Below are 17,577 nucleotides of genomic sequence, written 5' to 3'. Positions count from 1 at the left end.
AGGTATTCCCTAATCTAGTCAAGTTGATACCTAAAATTAACCATCACACTACCCCATCTCAGTTATGAAGGACTAGCAGCAAGTAGAAGATGAAGAGAAAATTAATAAACAAACATTACTCTTTTTCCCACTGCAAGTTTCCAAGCCCTTGCCCAGACCTGGGTTAAAGAGATGGAAGAAGACTTAATTAGATATGATTGAAGTTTTAAATTAGATTATGTGGAATTTATTTTCCATTTGTTTATTATTATTTATTGTTTATAGTAATATATGCATATAGTAAATATTTTAAAGATACAGCTAATCATACATCAAAAAGTAAGTTGCTTTTACATTTTTGTCATAGAGGCACTCAATTCCCCTTCTATGAGAAAACCACTTTTAAAAGCAATGAGACCAGACTAATGAAAAAAAGAGCTAAATAAACATCAAAAATGAAAAAGGAGACATTATAACTGATGTCACAGAAATACAAAAGATCATCAAAGACTATTATGAACAATTATACTCACAGACTAGAAGACCTAGAGGAATGGATAAATTACTGGAAATGTACAGCCTGTCAAGATTGTACTAGGGAAGAAATAGAAAACCAAAATGGACCAATAAAAAGTAGTAAGTTGGAATCAGTAATAAATGTTTTCCCAAGGGGAAAAAAAAAAGCCCAGGACCAGATGAATTCAGAGCCAAACTCTACCAAACATATAAAAAAAACTAGAGCCGGGCACGGTGGCTCAAGCCTGTAATCCCAGCACTTTGGGAGGCCGAGGCGGGTGGATCACGAGTTCAAAAGATCGAGACCAACCTGGTCAACATGGTGAAACCCCGTCTCTACTAAAACTACAAAAAATTAGCTGGGCATGGTGGTGCGTGCCTGTAATCCCAGCTACTCAGGAGGCTGAGGCAGGAGAATTGCCTGAACCCAGGAGGCGGAGGTTGCGGTGAGCCGAGATCGTGCCATTGCACTCCAGCCTGGGTAACAAGAGCGAAACCCCGTCTCAAAAAAACAAAAAAAAACAAAAAAAACTAATGCCAATCCTCCTAAAACTGTTACCAAAAATTGAGGAGAGGATTTTCCCTAACTCATTCTATGAAGCCAGTATAACCCAAATACCAAAACTAAGCAAGAACACACAAACAAAAAGAAACTACAGACCAAGATCCCTGATGAACACAGATGCAGAAATCATCTAAAAAATGCCAGCAAACTAAATACAATAGCACATCAAAAAGATAATACATCATGATCAAGACAGAGTGTTATGCCAAGGATGCAAGGGTGGTTCAACATATATAAATCAAAAGCTGTGATATATTACATCCACAGAATGAAGGACAAAAACAATGTGATCATCTCAATAGACAAAGAAAAAGACTTGACAAAATTCAGCACGACTTTGTGATAAAACCTGTCTACAAACTAGGCATAGAAGAAACATACTTTAAAATAATAAAGGCCATATATGCCAAACCCACTGTCAAAATTTTAATGGAATGGAAAAAATGTTGAAAACATTTGCTCTAAGTGCTAGAGCAGGACAGGAATTCTCACTTTCATCACTTCTATTCATCATAGTACTGGACGTCCTACTCGGAGCAATTAGGAATGGGAAAAAATAAAAGGTATCCAAATGGGAAAGGAGAAAGTCAAATTGTACCTGTTTGCTGATGATATGACCTTATATCTAGAAAGACTTGAAGGCTCCATGAAAAAACTCTTAGGTTTGATAAATGAGTTAGTAAGTTGTAGGATACAAAAGTCAACGTACAAAGTAGCATTAGTAACGTTTCCACATACCAATAATGATCTAGCTGGGTACAAAATCAAGAAAGCTATGCCATTTACAATAGCTACCAAAAAAAAGAAAAAGGTATTTAGGAATATATTTAACAAATGAGTTGAAAGATCTCACAAGGAAAAGTACAAAACACTAATGAAAGAAATTGTAGACGACATAAATAAATGGAAAATAGCCCATCCTCAGATATTAGAAGAATTAATATTGTAAATTACCAAACTGCTCAAAACAATCTACAGATTCAATGCAATCTGTATCACAATATCAGTCATTTTTAACAGAATTTTTAAAAACCCTAAAATTCTCTTTGGGTGATATTTCAAAGAGAAGCTTTTTTTATATACATACTTTGAGTTCTGCAGTGCATGTGCAAAATGTGCGGGTTTATTACACAGGTATTCATGTGTCGTGTGTCAATGTGCCATGGTGGTTTGCTGCACCCATCAGCCCATCATCTACGTTAGGTGTTTCTCCTAATGCTATTGCTCCCCCTGACCCCTACCTTAAAAATGATTTTAATACAACATGAATTATTTTTTAAAATCATTTTTTAAGAATCATTCCTGTTGTATAAAAATGGATAGCCACTTTGGTAATTTATTTCATTATTTCTCATACATTGTCTGTAGATTCTTTTTAACTTCCTATGTAAAAGATAATGTTGTCTGCAAATAAATATTTTTTTAAGAATTTTCAAATAAAAATTCCTAAAATTCATATGGAACAAAAAAGAAAGAAAGAAAAGAAAAGAAACTGAATAGACAAAAACAATTCTAAGCACAAAGAACAAAGCTAGAGATATCATATTACCTGAATTCAAATTGTACTACAGTGCTATCATAACCAAAACAGCATGGCACTGTGTAGAAATGGGCATGTAGACAAATGGAACAGAATAGAGAAACCAGAAATAAAGCAACGTTTTCATAGCTAGCTGATCTTTGACAAATACAATAAAAACATACACTGTGAACAAGACATTTTTTCAATAAATGGTGCTGGGAAAACTGGTTTTCCATACATAGAAGAATGAAACTGGACCCCTATCTCTCACTATATGTAAAAATAAACTCAAGATAGACTAAGTACTTAAATGTAAGACCTACTACGAATATTATACCAGAATAAAACATAGGGAAAATTTTAAGGACATTGATCTAAGGAAACAACTCATGCATAAAACCTCAAAAGCAGAAGCAACAGAAATAAACAAATGAGACTTAATTGAACTAAAAAGTTTCTGCACAGCAAAAGAAATAACCAACAGAGTAAACATATGACCTGCAGAATGGGAGAAAATATTGCAAAATATGCATCTATCTAGGGATCTAATATCCAGAATATAGAAGCAACTCAAACCATTCAACAACAGAAAATAATCCGATTAAAAGTGGGAAAATGACATTAATAGATGTTTTTCAAAAGAAGACATACAAATGGCCAACAGCTATATAAAAAAAATACTTAACATCACTTATCTAAATGCAAATTAAAAATATGATGAGGTATCATCTCATCTTAGTCAGAATGGCTATTATTAGAACATCAAAAAATAAGAGATCTTGGCAAGGATGCGCAGAGGAGGGAACTCTTATACACTGTTGGTAAGAATTTAAATTAGTAAAATGCCTACAAAAAATAGTATGAACATTTCTTAAAGAACCAAAAATGGAACTTCCATTTAATTCAGAAATCCCAGGAAATTAAAAACATTATTATATACAAAAGATACCTGCACTTGTATGCTTATCACAGCACTATTCAAAACAGCAAAAAGATGGACTCAATCTCAGTGTCCATCTACAGACAGTTGGATAAACAAAAGTTGGTGTATATGCACAATAAAATACTATTCAACTGTAAAAATAATAAAATCATGTATTTTGCAGCAACAAGAATGTAACTGGAGGACATTTTAGGCGAAACAAGACAGATACAGAAAGACAAATACTGCATGTTCTTACTTGTAAGTAGGAGCTAAATAATGTGTACACATGGATACAGAGTGTGGAATGATAGACAAAGGAGTCTTGGAAGGGTGGGGGTGGTGAGGAAGACTGAATGATGAGAAATTACTTAATGATCACCATATATGTTATTCAAGTGATAGATACGTACCTGAAAAGCCCTGACTTCACCAGTGTGCAATCTACATGCATATAACAAAATTGCATTTGTGCTTCATAAATTTATACAAATAAAAATTAATTAGATTCTTGAACATTGTTTTAGTGATTCTTCATAAACACAGAGACACATGAAAATAGTAGCATGCCATACACGTTGTTCAGAATGTTGCTTTTTTCACTTAAAAATATATTTTAGAGATCATTCATTATCAACATTTAATCCATATCATTTTTTCTAAAAGTCTTTATCTTTTGAATGACGTAATTTATCCAGCCTTTTGTTAAATTATGTTTAATTTGTCAATTGTAAACATAGCACTACTTCATAACGTTTTACTTCTGTCATTTTATTTACATGCAAGTTACCAGTAGAATAAAGTATAAGGAAAGAAATTGCTAGACATGCACATTTAAAATTTTGATAGATATTGCTAAACTGACTGTCATAAACATTTTTCTGATTTATACTCAGCAACATGTAAGTGAACCTATTTCTCACTCTAACACAGACTTTTTGTTCTTTGATGATATGAAAAGACAGAAAATAGTATCAGAGTGTAACTTTAATTTGCATATCTCTTCTTGTAAATGCGGCTGAAAATCTTTTAATGTTCAAGAGCCATTTGTATTTTTAGTGTTCTGTTTATATCATTCATTTTTCTTTCTATGGAGCTAGATGTCCTTGTAAGAAATATATGTGCCAGAGTGTAGGAAATAAACTTCATGAAAATTCAGATGCATGATACATTGATAAAACTTTAAAGAGTATAGTCATCCGAGGCATGCTGGGACATCCCTGCAAAGGAAGGCAAGTTTCCACCCATTCTTCTCATAACACCTACCATTATGAAAAGTCAGAGAATTTGGCTAGTCTCTTTGAACTTGGGATGACATACAATACTCAGGAATATTTATTGGGTTACACAGAAGGCTGCCAGTTTAAAGAGGGCCCAAATCAGTAAAGAGATTAGTGGGAGTCCCATGCTCTAGTGTAAACTTTATTGCCTCTTTTGCCACACGGCCTAGCAAATAAGAAAATAGTTTATGTATCTCTAGTGGTTCAAAATCATAGGTGAAGTCTTCTTTGAGCTCTTATATGATCACTATAGCACTTATCTCCAGAGTTTTAAAATGTGTTTTTTGCAGTCAAAAACTATGCTTGGTATAGCAAAACACCCTTGGCCTGGTACACCCTAGTAAAGATTAAGAACCCGACAATAGGATAAGACATAGTAACCTGACATGCTAATCACAACCCGTGAATCATTAGATCTGCTGAATCACAAAGTCAGGCAGCCTCAGAAGCAGCACTTTTCGTAAGTGGAAGTGTTGCTTCCTGGATTGGGCTCTAACAAATTGTTCAGACTTGATTACGTGTACTGCTGGTACCCCAAAGTCTTTCTCTCAACTCAACAATCATAGCTTGAGGAAAGGTTTCTAATGACCAATAAATGGACAAGGACATGTTACAGGACCAATTCCCAGGCCAATAAACGAGATATATTTGCCCTAATAAAAAATAGGCTACTGCCATATTAGAGCCTCAATGAAGAGGGTCCTCGAGGACAGTGTTGGGAAAATCTTTCCAATAGGCAGAGACATGAGTTCTCCCTGGACAAAGCCATAGATAGGTGAGATATGTACAGTGATTTCTGGTGAGTGGTGAGTAGCCTTGCTTGGTTGTTCAGAAACCTAGAAAAAAGATTTAAAAACTGGAACTGGCATTATGAAGTTGAAGAGACCACAAACATCACCACTTTCGTCTCATCAATATTGTTAGAGAATGCTCTCAGTGAACAGGTTGAGTTAATGACTTAGCCTTTTTCTGTCCCTAAGCACTCTAGTGCTCAGACAGATAAGACAGTGACCATGGTAGCAGAGACAAATAATACATGTGTTATCAATAACATGGCTCTTTCACCTAAAGACCAACCTAGTTATTATCACTACTGAGTGACCAACTTGCTAAGGGAAGAGACTGATGCTGAGCTCACACACCAGACACAAGGAGCCTGTTGATTACATCAGGCCCATTCCATATTAAGTGGTACAATAATTTTCACATACCAAACTGATTAATATTCTAAATATGTCTTGCCTTCTAAGCCTCTAGTATCTCCAAGAGCAATACTACCTCAGGGTTTAAACAATTCCTTCTGCATTGATATATCTCACACAGACTGTCTTAGACCAAGGCATGCAACAATGAGCTCATTACAATGTGTAACATCACTCAGACACAGCTGACCCGAGAGGTGGCTGAATGGAATACTGAATGGCCAGTGAAGGCTCAAATCAGGCACATCTGGCATTGTCGAAGTGCTCTTCTACAGGATAAAACATAGTCACTATGTCAATTACCAGAATGTGCTGCTGTGTCACTAGAATATGCAGGCCTCAGAACAAGTAGCAGAAACACCTTGCCTAAACATTTCTAATTTGTTCTTCTCTTCCATTTATTCTTAGGATATGATAGTTTTGAGATTCTAGTTTTTAGGTTATGGTAGTGGGTAGGAGAAATATAAAATTTGGCTAAGAAAGACAGTAAGGGTTTTTCTTAGACTATGACTCATACCAGGAAACCAGAGAATGAAGAAAGGAGTCATTGCTCTTGCTGAGATAATCGACCCTATTTATTAGGAGATAGGGCTGCTAATACACAGAATAAAGAAATAAATACATCTGGAATTCAGTAGATTCACTGAAAATCTCTTGATGTTTCCAATTTCAGTTATAACTGTGAATAGGGCCATTCAACAACTGCAGCCTGACAAGAGCAAGGCAACTAAAGCTTCAGAAAACATGAGTATGAAGGTTCATTCTATCCTATAAGGCAAACAACCAGGAGAGGCTAAATGCTACCAGCAGATATGGTGAATGTAGAATGGCTTATGGAGGCATAAATGATGCTTTGTAGACCTAAGAGAGCTGTAGCACTGAAGACTGTATCTTATTTTTAACCATTGTTAACCATTTTTATTGCTCCTTTCAAGAACGAAGTGAGAGTATCTCCTTCTCAGATATTTATCAGATACAATATCAGATATCATAGAGCATACCAGATCTGAGTAGTGACAGGGATTTACTTTTTGCACTTAATTTATGAGTTTTCCCAGATTTATCTGGCCACACCTGCCTTCCAGGTTTTGAAGGCATGCCCATCTATTAATGCCTATGGTTATCTCATTATTCCCTGGGAGGATATCCAGTTTCCATTCCTCTGGCCATAGTAGGTTGAAATAATTCTCATATATAAACTCAACCAACTGGATTAATGACAACCGTTTCCTCTTCTTCCTCCCAGAATCAAATGAAGTGTCTACATCATAAGACATGCAATCTGTCTTACCCAGAGCCTTCTTGGTGCGGTCATGTAGCACAAATCAGAAGGAAAGGAGAGTAATTATCCCATGAGCATAATTTGGCCAACAGGAAAAGAAAGATTAGGAAGAACGAGCAGATCGATTTCTCTTTCTCTTTCTCTTTCTCCATGTCAGAATGTTCTGAGGAATAGTACACTCAGAGAGCCTTTCTGTAGATTCCCTATACTTTCAAACAACCAGTTATGTTTTCTGTGAAACTCAGTAGTTCATTATCATGTATTTTGTTTTTATAATCTATCAAAGTTCTCTTGCTATGCTGAAATAAACATGTTAAAGTATTAGCACATATTTTCCCCATTAGGTTTTCTTTTCTTTTTTTTTAAATTTATTTTATTGCATTTTAGGTTTTGGGGTACATGTGAAGAACATGCAAGATTGTTGCATAGGTACACACATGGCAGTGTGATTTGCTGCCTTCCTCCCCATCACCTATATCTGGCATTTCTCCCCATGGTATCTCTCCCCAACTCCCCACCCCCCACTGTCACACCACTATTTCCCCCTGACAGACCCCAGTGTGTAGTGCTCCCCTCCCTGTGTCCATGTGTTCTCATTGTTCAACACCCACCTATGAGTGAGAACATGTGGTGTTTGATTTTCTGCTCTTGTGTCAGTTTGCTGAGAATGATGGTTTCCAGGTTCATCCATGTGCCTACAAAGGACACAAACTCATCATTTTTGATGGCTGCATAATATTCCATGGTGCATATGTGCCACACTTTCCCTGTCCAGTCTATCATCGATGGGCATTTGGGTTGGTTCCAGGACTTTGCTATTGTAAACAGTGCTGCAATGAACATTCGTGTGCACGTGTCCTTATAGTAGAACGATTTATAATCCTTTGGATATATACCCAGTAAAGGGATTGCTGGATCAAATGGAATTTCTATTTCAAGATCCTCGAGGAATCACCACACTGTCTTTCACAATGGTTGAACTAATTTACACTCACACCAACAGTGTAAAATTGTTCCTATTTATCCACATCCTCTCCAGCATCTGTTGTCTCTAGATTTTTTGATGATCACCATTCTAACTGGCGTGAGATGGTATCTCAATGTAGTTTTGATTCACATTTCTCTGATGACCAGTGATGATGAGCATTTTTTCATATTTTTGTTGGCCTCATGTATGTCTTCCTTTGTAAAGTATCTGTTCATATCCTTTGCCCACTTTTGAATGGGCTTATTTGTTTTTTTCTTGTAAATCTGTTTTAGTTCTTTGTAAATTCCGGATAGCCCTTTGTCAGATGGGTAAACTGCAAAATTTTTTCCCATTCTGTTGGTTGCCGATTCACTCTAATGACTGTTTCTTTTGCTGTGCAGAAGCTGTGGAGTTTGATTGGGTCCAATTTGTCTATTTTGGCTTTTGTTGTCAATGCTTTTGGTGTTTTGGTCATGAAGTCCTTGCCTACACCTATGTCCTGAATGGTTTTGCCTAGATTTTCTTCTAGGGTTTTTATGGTGTTAGGTCTTATGTTTAAGTCTGTAATCCATCTGGAGTTAATTTTAGTGTAAGGTGTCAGGAAGGGGTCCAGTTTCTGCTTTCTGCACATGGCTGGCCAGCTTTCCCAACACCATTTATTAAACAGGGAATCCTTTCCCCATTGCTTGCTTTTGTCTAGTTTGTCAAAGATCAGATGGTTGTAGATATGTTGTGTTGCCTCTGAGCCCTCTGTTCTATTCCATTGGTCTATATCTCTGTTTTGGTACCAGTACCATGCTGTTTTGGTTACTGTAGCCTTGTAGTATAGTTTGAAGTCTGGTAGTGTGATGTCTCCTGCTTTGTTCTTTTTGCTTAGAATTGACTTGGCTATGCGGGCTCTCTTTTGGTTCCATATGAAGATTAAAGTGTTTTTTTCCAGTCCTGTGAAGAAGGTCATCGGTAGCTTGATGGGGATAGCGTTGAATCTGTAAATTACTTTGGGCAGTATGGCCATTTTGACTATATTGATTCTTCCTAACCATGAACATGGAATGTTTCTCCATCTGCTTGTGTCCTCTCTTATTTCGTTGAGCGGTGGCTTGTAGTTATGCTTGAATAGGTCCTTTACATTCCTTGTTAGTTTTATTTCTAGGTATTTTATTCTCTTTGTGGCAATTGTGAATGGCAGTTTGTTCTTGATTTGGCTCTCTTTAAGTCTGTTATTGGTGTATAGGAATGCGTGTGATTTTTGCACATTGATTTTGTGTCCTGACACTTTGCTGAAGTTGCTTATCAGTTTCAGATTTTGGGCAGAGACGATGGGGCCTTCTAGATATACAATCATGTTGTCTGCAAATAGAGACAATTTGACTTTCTCCTTTCCTATTTGAATGCCCTTTATTTCTTTTTCTTGCCTGATTGCTCTGGCTAGAACTTCCAGTACTATATTGAATAGGAGACTGGATAAAAAATAAAATGAAGGCAGAAATAAAGATGTTCTTCAAAATCAACGAGAATGAAGACACAACATACCAGAATCTCTGGGACACATTTAAAGCAGTCTCTAGAGGAAAATTTATAGCAATAAGTGCCATATGAGAAGCAAGGAGAGATCTAAAATTGCCACCCCATTGTCAAAATTGAAATAGCTAGAGGAGCAAGATCAAAAACTCAAAACCTAGCAGAAGACAAGAAATAGCTAACATCAGAGCAGAACTGAAAGAGATAGAGACACAAAAATCCCTTCAAGAAATCAATAAATCCAGGAGCTGGTTTTTTGAAGAGACCAACAAAATAGACCACTAGCCAGATTAATAAAAAAGAAAAGAGAGATTAACCAAATTGATGCAATAAAAAACGATAAAGGGGATATCACCACAGATTCCACAGAAATTCAAACCATCATCAGAGATTATTACAAACAACTCTATTCATATAAACTAATAAACCTGGAAGAAATGGATAATTTCCTGGACACTTGCCTCCTCCCAAGCCTAAACCAGGAAGAAGCCGAAACCCTGAACAAACCGATAACAAGGCCTGAAGTTGAGGCAGCAATTAAGAGCCTACCATCCAAAAAAAGCCCAGGTTCAGACGGGTTCACAGCTGAAATCTACCAGACATACAAAGAGGAGCTGGTACCATTCCTTCTGAAACTATTCCAAACAATCCAAAAAGAGGGAATCCTTCCCAAATCATTTTATGAAACCAACATCATCCTGATACCAATACCCAGCAGAGACTCAGCAAGAAAAGAAAACTTCAGGCTGATATCCATGATGAACATAGATGCAAAAACCTTCGATAAAATACTGACAAGCCGATTGCAACAGCACATCAAAAGGTTTTATTTTCTATGCTACTTGGACTATGAAAAAGTGTCTTACTATAATTTCAGCCATATCTACAGTCAAATGCTTAATTCATCTTTCATTTGTAAAATATATGTTTAATTTTTATAGCCATCCATTATTTTGTCCTCTCTTTAGGATGCTTTTCTACATCCACTTTGTCTTCTCATATTAGAAATAATTTTATTTGGCCAGGAGCAGTGACTCATGCCTGTAATCCCAGCATTTTGGGAGGCCGAGGCTTGCAGATCACGAGATCAAGAGATTGAGACCATCATGGCCAACATGGTGAAACCCCGTCTTTACTAAAAAATACAAAACTTAGCTGGGCGTGGTGGCACATGCCTGTAGTCCCAGCTACTAGGGAGGCTGAGGCAGGAGAATTGTTTGAACTTGGGAGGTGGAGGTTGCAGTGAGCCGAGATCACGCCACTGCACTCTAGCCTGGCGCCTGTGATAGAGCAAGAATCTGTCTCAAAAAAGAAAAAAGAAAAGAAATAAGTTTACTTTTTTTTATTCTTGGAGAGATATTTGGTCAAGGATTTTATCCAATTGGTAGCAACATTATTGTTCTGATGATTTGTTGTGTGTGTTTGTGTATGTATTCACATTATTTTCCTACTTTTATTGTGTAATACCTTTGCAGAGCTTATGTGATGGTTCACTTTTTTCATTTTGTTAGCTTTGTTTTAAAATTTAGTTCTCCCTCATGTTAATAAGAACTCAGGCTGGCTTGAATGTTCAACATATTTCAAGCACTGTGTGTTACATATGTCCTTTTAAGCCATACTTCTCATCTGCAGCTCAGAGTATTAACTGAACTGAGCACAGTGCAGAATTTATCCCACAGCACCTTCCCACTTCGCCAATAAATTGTTTAATTAAAAAAATGTGTAAGAGGTTTATTATTTGATTTTGTTCTGTAATCATTGCTTCTTTTAAAATCTAAACCAGGGCTTGTAAAAAAAAAAAAAGAAGAAGAAAAATTAAAAGTCCTGTGTGTCTGTATTGTGTGGGAAAAGAGTGTTCTTTAAAGATCTGCAACGGGAGGTGACTTATTTCTACAGTGTCCTTCACCTCTGTATCACTTCATCAATTTAGAAACCCTTCATTTTATTTAGCAGTTCTAGGTTTCATATAGTCCTAACTTAATTGAGGATGGAATATACACTCCTGTTTTCTATTCTCCTTACTGCCTTGATATGAGAGTGAAAGCCAAAAACAGCTGGAAGTCCATTCTCTAGACCTTACTTTTTTTTTTTTTTTACTTATTTTTAATTTTTTTTTAAAAATTATACTGGGGTACATGTGCCAAACGTGCAGGTTTGTTACATAGTTATACATGTGCCATGGTGGTTTGCTGCATCCATCCCCCATTATCTACATTAGGTATTTATCCTAATGCTATCCCTCCCCAATCCCCCCACACCCTGCTTACCCTCCCCTAGCTTCCCAACCCCCTACAGGCCTGAGTGTGTGATGTTCCCCTCCCTGTGTCCATGTGTTCTCATTGTTCAACACACACTTATGAGTGAGAATATGTGGTGTTTGGTTTTCTGTTCCTGTGTCAGTTTGCTGAAAATGATGGTTTCAGCTTCGTCCATGTCCCTGCAAAGGACATGAACTCAACCCTTTTTATGGCTGCATAGTTTTCCATGGTGTATATGTGTCACATTTTCTTTATCCAGTCTATCATTGATCGGCATTTGGGTTGGTATCAAGTCTTTGCTATCATAAACAGTGTCACAATAAACAAACATGTGCATGTGTCTTTATAACAGAATGATTTGTAATCTGTATATATCCAGTAATGGGATTGCTGGGTCAATGGTATTTCTAGTTCTAGATCCTTGAGGAGCCACCACATGTCTTCCACAATGGTTGAACTAATTTACACTCCCATCAACAGTGTAAAAGCATTCCCATTTCTCCACATCTGCTCCAGCATCTGTTGTCTCCTGATTTTTTAATTATCGTCATTCTAACTGGAGTCAGATGGTATCTCAGTGTGGTTTTGATTTGCATTTCTCTAATGTCCAGTGATGATGAGCTTTTTTTTCATATGTTTGTTGGCTGCATAATGTCTTCTTTTTTTTTTATTGCATTTTAGGTGTTGGGGTACATGTGAAGAACATGCAAGATTGTTGCATAGGTGCATGCATGGCAGTGTGATTTGTTGCCTTCCTCCCCTTCACCACTTTTTAATAACAGAATCTTGGTTGCTGAAAGTTCTCTCTTTCAGCTGGAATGTTTGACCCTGTAAATTTGGGGAATCTGGAGAGCTTTAGGTGAGGTCGCAGAGAGTCCACTTTCAAGTTGCTTAATCCAAAAGATGCTAGAAAAAGAAAAAGCAAACAAAGCAAAAAGACAAAAGTCTAAATAGTCTAGAGGTCATGTTAAGTCCTTGTATTTCTATATCATTTTGTTTTTTATATATGTGTCTCTCACTTGCTTTTTCAAATAAATACTGTATAGTGACCAAGACATGTTTTACTATTTCCATTTATTATATTATTATCTCTCATTTGTTAAAAGAAACCAGACTTCAGAGAGCTTAAGTTGCCTGATGTAATTTATGGCTGATGATATTAATGACATTTCTTAGAAAATCAAAAGTGATTGTTAAAAGAATAATAATTAAATAATTCATGATTGAATATTAAAAGACAATGAAATTTAAATGAGACTACTCTGCAAAACAACTTTTCCAGGAAAAATCAGGAGGTAAATGTGATAGTTTTGTGTGTCAGCTTGGCTAGACTATAGCCCCCAATTATTTAGTCAAACAGTAGTCGGGTGTTACTGTGAATGTATTTTGTAAATGTGATTAACATCTACTATCTATTGACTTTAATTAAAAAAATATCCTCATCCATTCAGTTGAAGGCCTGAAGAGTAAATAGAGCTAATGTAGATTACGGGGTAATGGATGCAGCAAATCACCATGGCACATGTATATCTATGTAACAAACTTGCACATTCTGCACATGTACCCCAGAACGTAAAGTATAATTCAAAAAAAAAAAAGAAGGAGGAATTCTGCCTTGTGACTACAGCCTGAACACCTGTCTGTGTTTCCAGTGTTTTCTACAGATTTTAGACTTACTAGTTCCCACAATCTTGTAAGCTAATTCCTTAATGTAAAAGAAATATTCCTCTCATTCCGTATCTCTCTCTGTTTATATATGTATATTATGTGTGTATATATATATTAAATATACATATACAAATATCTATGTCTTTATATATAACATACATATAATATGTAAAACATAATATTATATAGATATGATATACATATATATATGTCTATGTTATACACATGTATACTATATATGTGTATATATAATATACATCCGTGTATATTATATATCTGTTTACATATGTATAGATGTATTCAAAGATATTCGTGCATATACAATATAAATATTTGTGTGTGTATATATATATATATATATAAATTTGTTCTAGCTCTCTGGAGGACATTGACTAATACGGTGAGATATAGTCATACAAAGGTAGCTTTATCATTCTATTTTAAGAGAATTCCATAGGAAGAATGACTGAGAAACCTGTGCCTCTGGATTTTGGTCCTGTTAAAAGTGGGTTCTGCACTCACTCCAAAGGATCCTCCAGGCCACCTTAATAAAAAAAAAAACCCTCCCATATTGACATGTTTATATTTTGAACAATTGGGGATAAGGACTATTATCTTACATGGTAAGAATCTCAACAATAAATCATGAGGAGACAGTATATAGATTAAACTGAAAGTAGGAATGATGCACACATTTAACAATTAAATGGGTAAATATGACAAAATCAGAATTATTTTAAATTAGGCACGTCAAAATGTATCATATATAGGGGAAATGGAATTTAATATTTATATGATAAAAAGGATAATTGTATTATGAATGTATAGAATCAGTTCCTTTCCATTAAAAATAATTAATAATCACTGGTCCAAATCTCTGTTTTTCCAGTGCAGCTTTGGAAATGGCAGAGCTGGAGTGGAGAAATCAGGCAAGTGTTGAAACTACATGTTAAGACAATGTTCAGGTGAGTCTTAGAAAAGACCTGAAATGAGTGAACGCAAATACATTACCCCGGGTAACTAAGAAGTAGTTGACATAGTTTAGCAGAATTAACACACGGACAAAGGAACCTTGTTCGAAATTGTAAGGTGAAGATGGAATGAAATGCAGCATGGACACATGCAGTGTTCTCGGGGTTTGGTTAGAATTTAGGAAACCCACAGATCCATAAACTCATAGGAGATCCTGAGACATCCAGGACTCTGAGTATCATCACTTGAAGATTATGATGAGCATTTTGAGTGACTCCAAAGTTTAAATAAGAAACCTAAAGTTGGCCAGGCACGGTGGCTCACGCCTATAATCCCAGCACTTTGGGAGGCCCAGGTGGGTGGATCACGAGGTCAAGAGGTCGAGACCATCCTGGCCAACATGGTGAAACTCTGTCTCTACTAAAAATACAAAAATTAGCTGGGCATGGTGGCACATGCCTGTAGTCCCAGCTACTTGGGCAGCTGAGGCAGGAGAATTGCTTGAACCCAGGAGGCGGAGGTTGAGGTGAGCCAAGATGAAGCCATTGCACACCAGCCTGGGTATCAAGAGTGAAACTCCATCACAAAAAAAAAGAAAAAGAAAAAGAAACCTAAAGTTAATTACAAAGTTGTGACATTAGAACCAAAATGAATGAGATGTGAATAAATTTTCTTTATAGTGATGGTATTTTTTATTTGCTTCTGTATTTTTTCAAAAAATATTAAAGACAGAACTGTTCTAAGCTGAAGAAAATAATTTTAGTTTTGAATTCAAGAATTTGAATTTTTTACAGAGAATATTATAACCCACTTTTTTTCAACTGAAAAATAATATACTTTTGGACTTTTCTGCCTAATATAAGCTAATGAAAATTGTATATATTTCCAGATAAGTTGAAGCATAGGGAAAGTCTAATTCTTCTTTGGGATTCTTTGCTGATTTTCTTAGTGAAGTGTTATTTGTTTTTTTCTACTGACTTACCACAGTATGACATCTTCTAGCCTGAGGAGGTTAAGTAAGACAATCATTCCTTACACTCATTTTTAAGTTTGAGATACACATCAGTGAATTTCAAACTCTGCAAGGGAAAGTCTCTTATAAGGTTTGAAGTAGAGGAAGATTATTGTTTCAGAAAAAAATTAGATCACCTGGGATTTTATTTTAAAAAATTAGACTTATGAATTCAGAAGCTTTGGGGTTGAGAGTAAGAGAAGAATACATTATTAACAACAAAGGTAGCAGATATTGCTCCTGCTGAGGAGATGGTCCTATGGTTTCTCATCCAAAGCTTGTTAATTGACAGAATCTTGTTACAGAGAGGAGAATTCTGGCATATTATCACCACAGGACATTGATAAATCATAACTCTTCTCCTGAGCACAAATAAAATAAACAAAATGTGGAATTTCTTCTAAAAAGATCTCAGAGTGTAAATTTCATCTTAGCCCTGGTTCACTGATCTTAAGGGAAGCCTCAAGATCCATGTTCTCAGTTGATTTTCTGTTAGTTTATAGAAATTGTATTTTGATAGAGACATGGATTTGCCTTCACTTGAACATCTTAAAAAATTAACCAACAGTGATTTTAACTTGAAAGGCTAAAATAATGAATATTTTTAATTACAAAAATATTTTCTAAAAACAAACCAAAGATTTATAGAGTTTGAGTTATTGCCACTAATGTCACAATTATTTCATTCATTTATAAAAGTTCTTGCAGGCTGGGTTGAGTGAGATGGATTGTCAGTTGCAGTTGCCATGATAGTCCTAAATATTTAGGCACAGTGCTGTTATCATCTCCATTTTATGAATGAAAAAAAAAATGAAAAACCAAAGAAGTTAAACAGCAAAAGTTTGTAGAAATGGGTAGTGGAGTTAAGTGAACTCAATTTATGTATCACAAAAGATAAAATTCATTCTCAGCAAACTGACACAGGATCAGAAAATCAAACACCACATGTTCTCACTCATAGGCGGGTGTTGAACAAGGAGAACACATGGACACAGGGAGGGGAGCACTACACACTGGGGTCTGTTGGGGGTTAATAGGGGAGGAACAGCAGGGGGTAGGGAGTTGGGGGGGATGGCATGGGGAAAAATGCCAGATATAGGTGATGGGGAGGAAGGCAGCAAATCACACTGCCTCGTGTATACCTATGCAACAATCTTGCATGCTTTTCACATGTACCCCAAAACCTAAAATGCAATAAAAAAAAGAACACATCCAAACAGCAAGTTCCTAATAAAACACAATGATATTTTAAAAAGAAAAAAAAAGATAACATTTTAAAATATGTCAGACTGATGATTAAGAGCATTATGATATCTTTCCAAATTTTAGAAAGACAAGACCAATGTATCTTTTATCTGAAGATCATTCTTCACTTAAAGAAAAATTCACAATGTCTTGCCCAGTAATTTCCACTCCCCTGTACTCTTGTTGTAGTAGGATTATCCAATACTTATTTTCCTAGGCCCCCATGTGTTTACATGCTTTATGACACCCACTTGTTTCTGCTGGACAATCGAAGAAAGTTAATTTTGTAGAAACACTTGTCTACTATGCACATAATATATGCTGGCTTTCCTAACTCTGACTTCACCCCTAAATGCTCATTCATCCCAATGTACGAGTGTGTAGCTACATAAAATTAGATAATCTATTTGAACCATTGTTCCTTGACTTTAAACTAGGGATACTAATACGCCTCCATATAAATTTTTTTGTGCTGATCCCATGAGAAAATAAATGTAAAGCGCTCAGATCAGTGACTGAAATACACTAACTAGGCACAGTATCCGCAACATTAGAAAAAGCAAGGGTAGTAATAGTGGTGGTAGTAGACATGGTGGTAGTTGTAGATAAAGTATTTGCTTTAGTGTAGGTTTTTTTTTTTTTTTTTTTTTTTTTTTTTATTTTTAA

General features: G+C 35.9%; 1 long non-coding RNA gene across 1 annotated transcript in view; it reads right to left on the bottom strand.

Annotated features, from left to right (window-relative positions):
* Positions 1 to 11,299: 11,299 nt before the first annotated feature.
* The window catches only part of LOC116546069, a 17,291-nt gene continuing 11,013 nt past the window's right edge, over positions 11,300 to 17,577 (bottom strand). The window contains exon 3 of the long non-coding RNA XR_004266580.1: positions 11,300 to 11,313. This is a non-coding gene — a long non-coding RNA (uncharacterized LOC116546069). The remainder of the gene's footprint in view (positions 11,314 to 17,577) is intronic.

This window comes from Sapajus apella, unplaced genomic scaffold (assembly GCF_009761245.1).
Source record: "Sapajus apella isolate SASKATOON/1434 unplaced genomic scaffold, GSC_monkey_1.0 scaffold5, whole genome shotgun sequence".
Classification (NCBI taxonomy): Eukaryota; Metazoa; Chordata; class Mammalia; order Primates; family Cebidae; genus Sapajus; species Sapajus apella.
The sequence above is the reverse complement of the archived record's forward strand: the minus strand, read 5'-3'. Positions and strand labels throughout refer to the sequence as shown.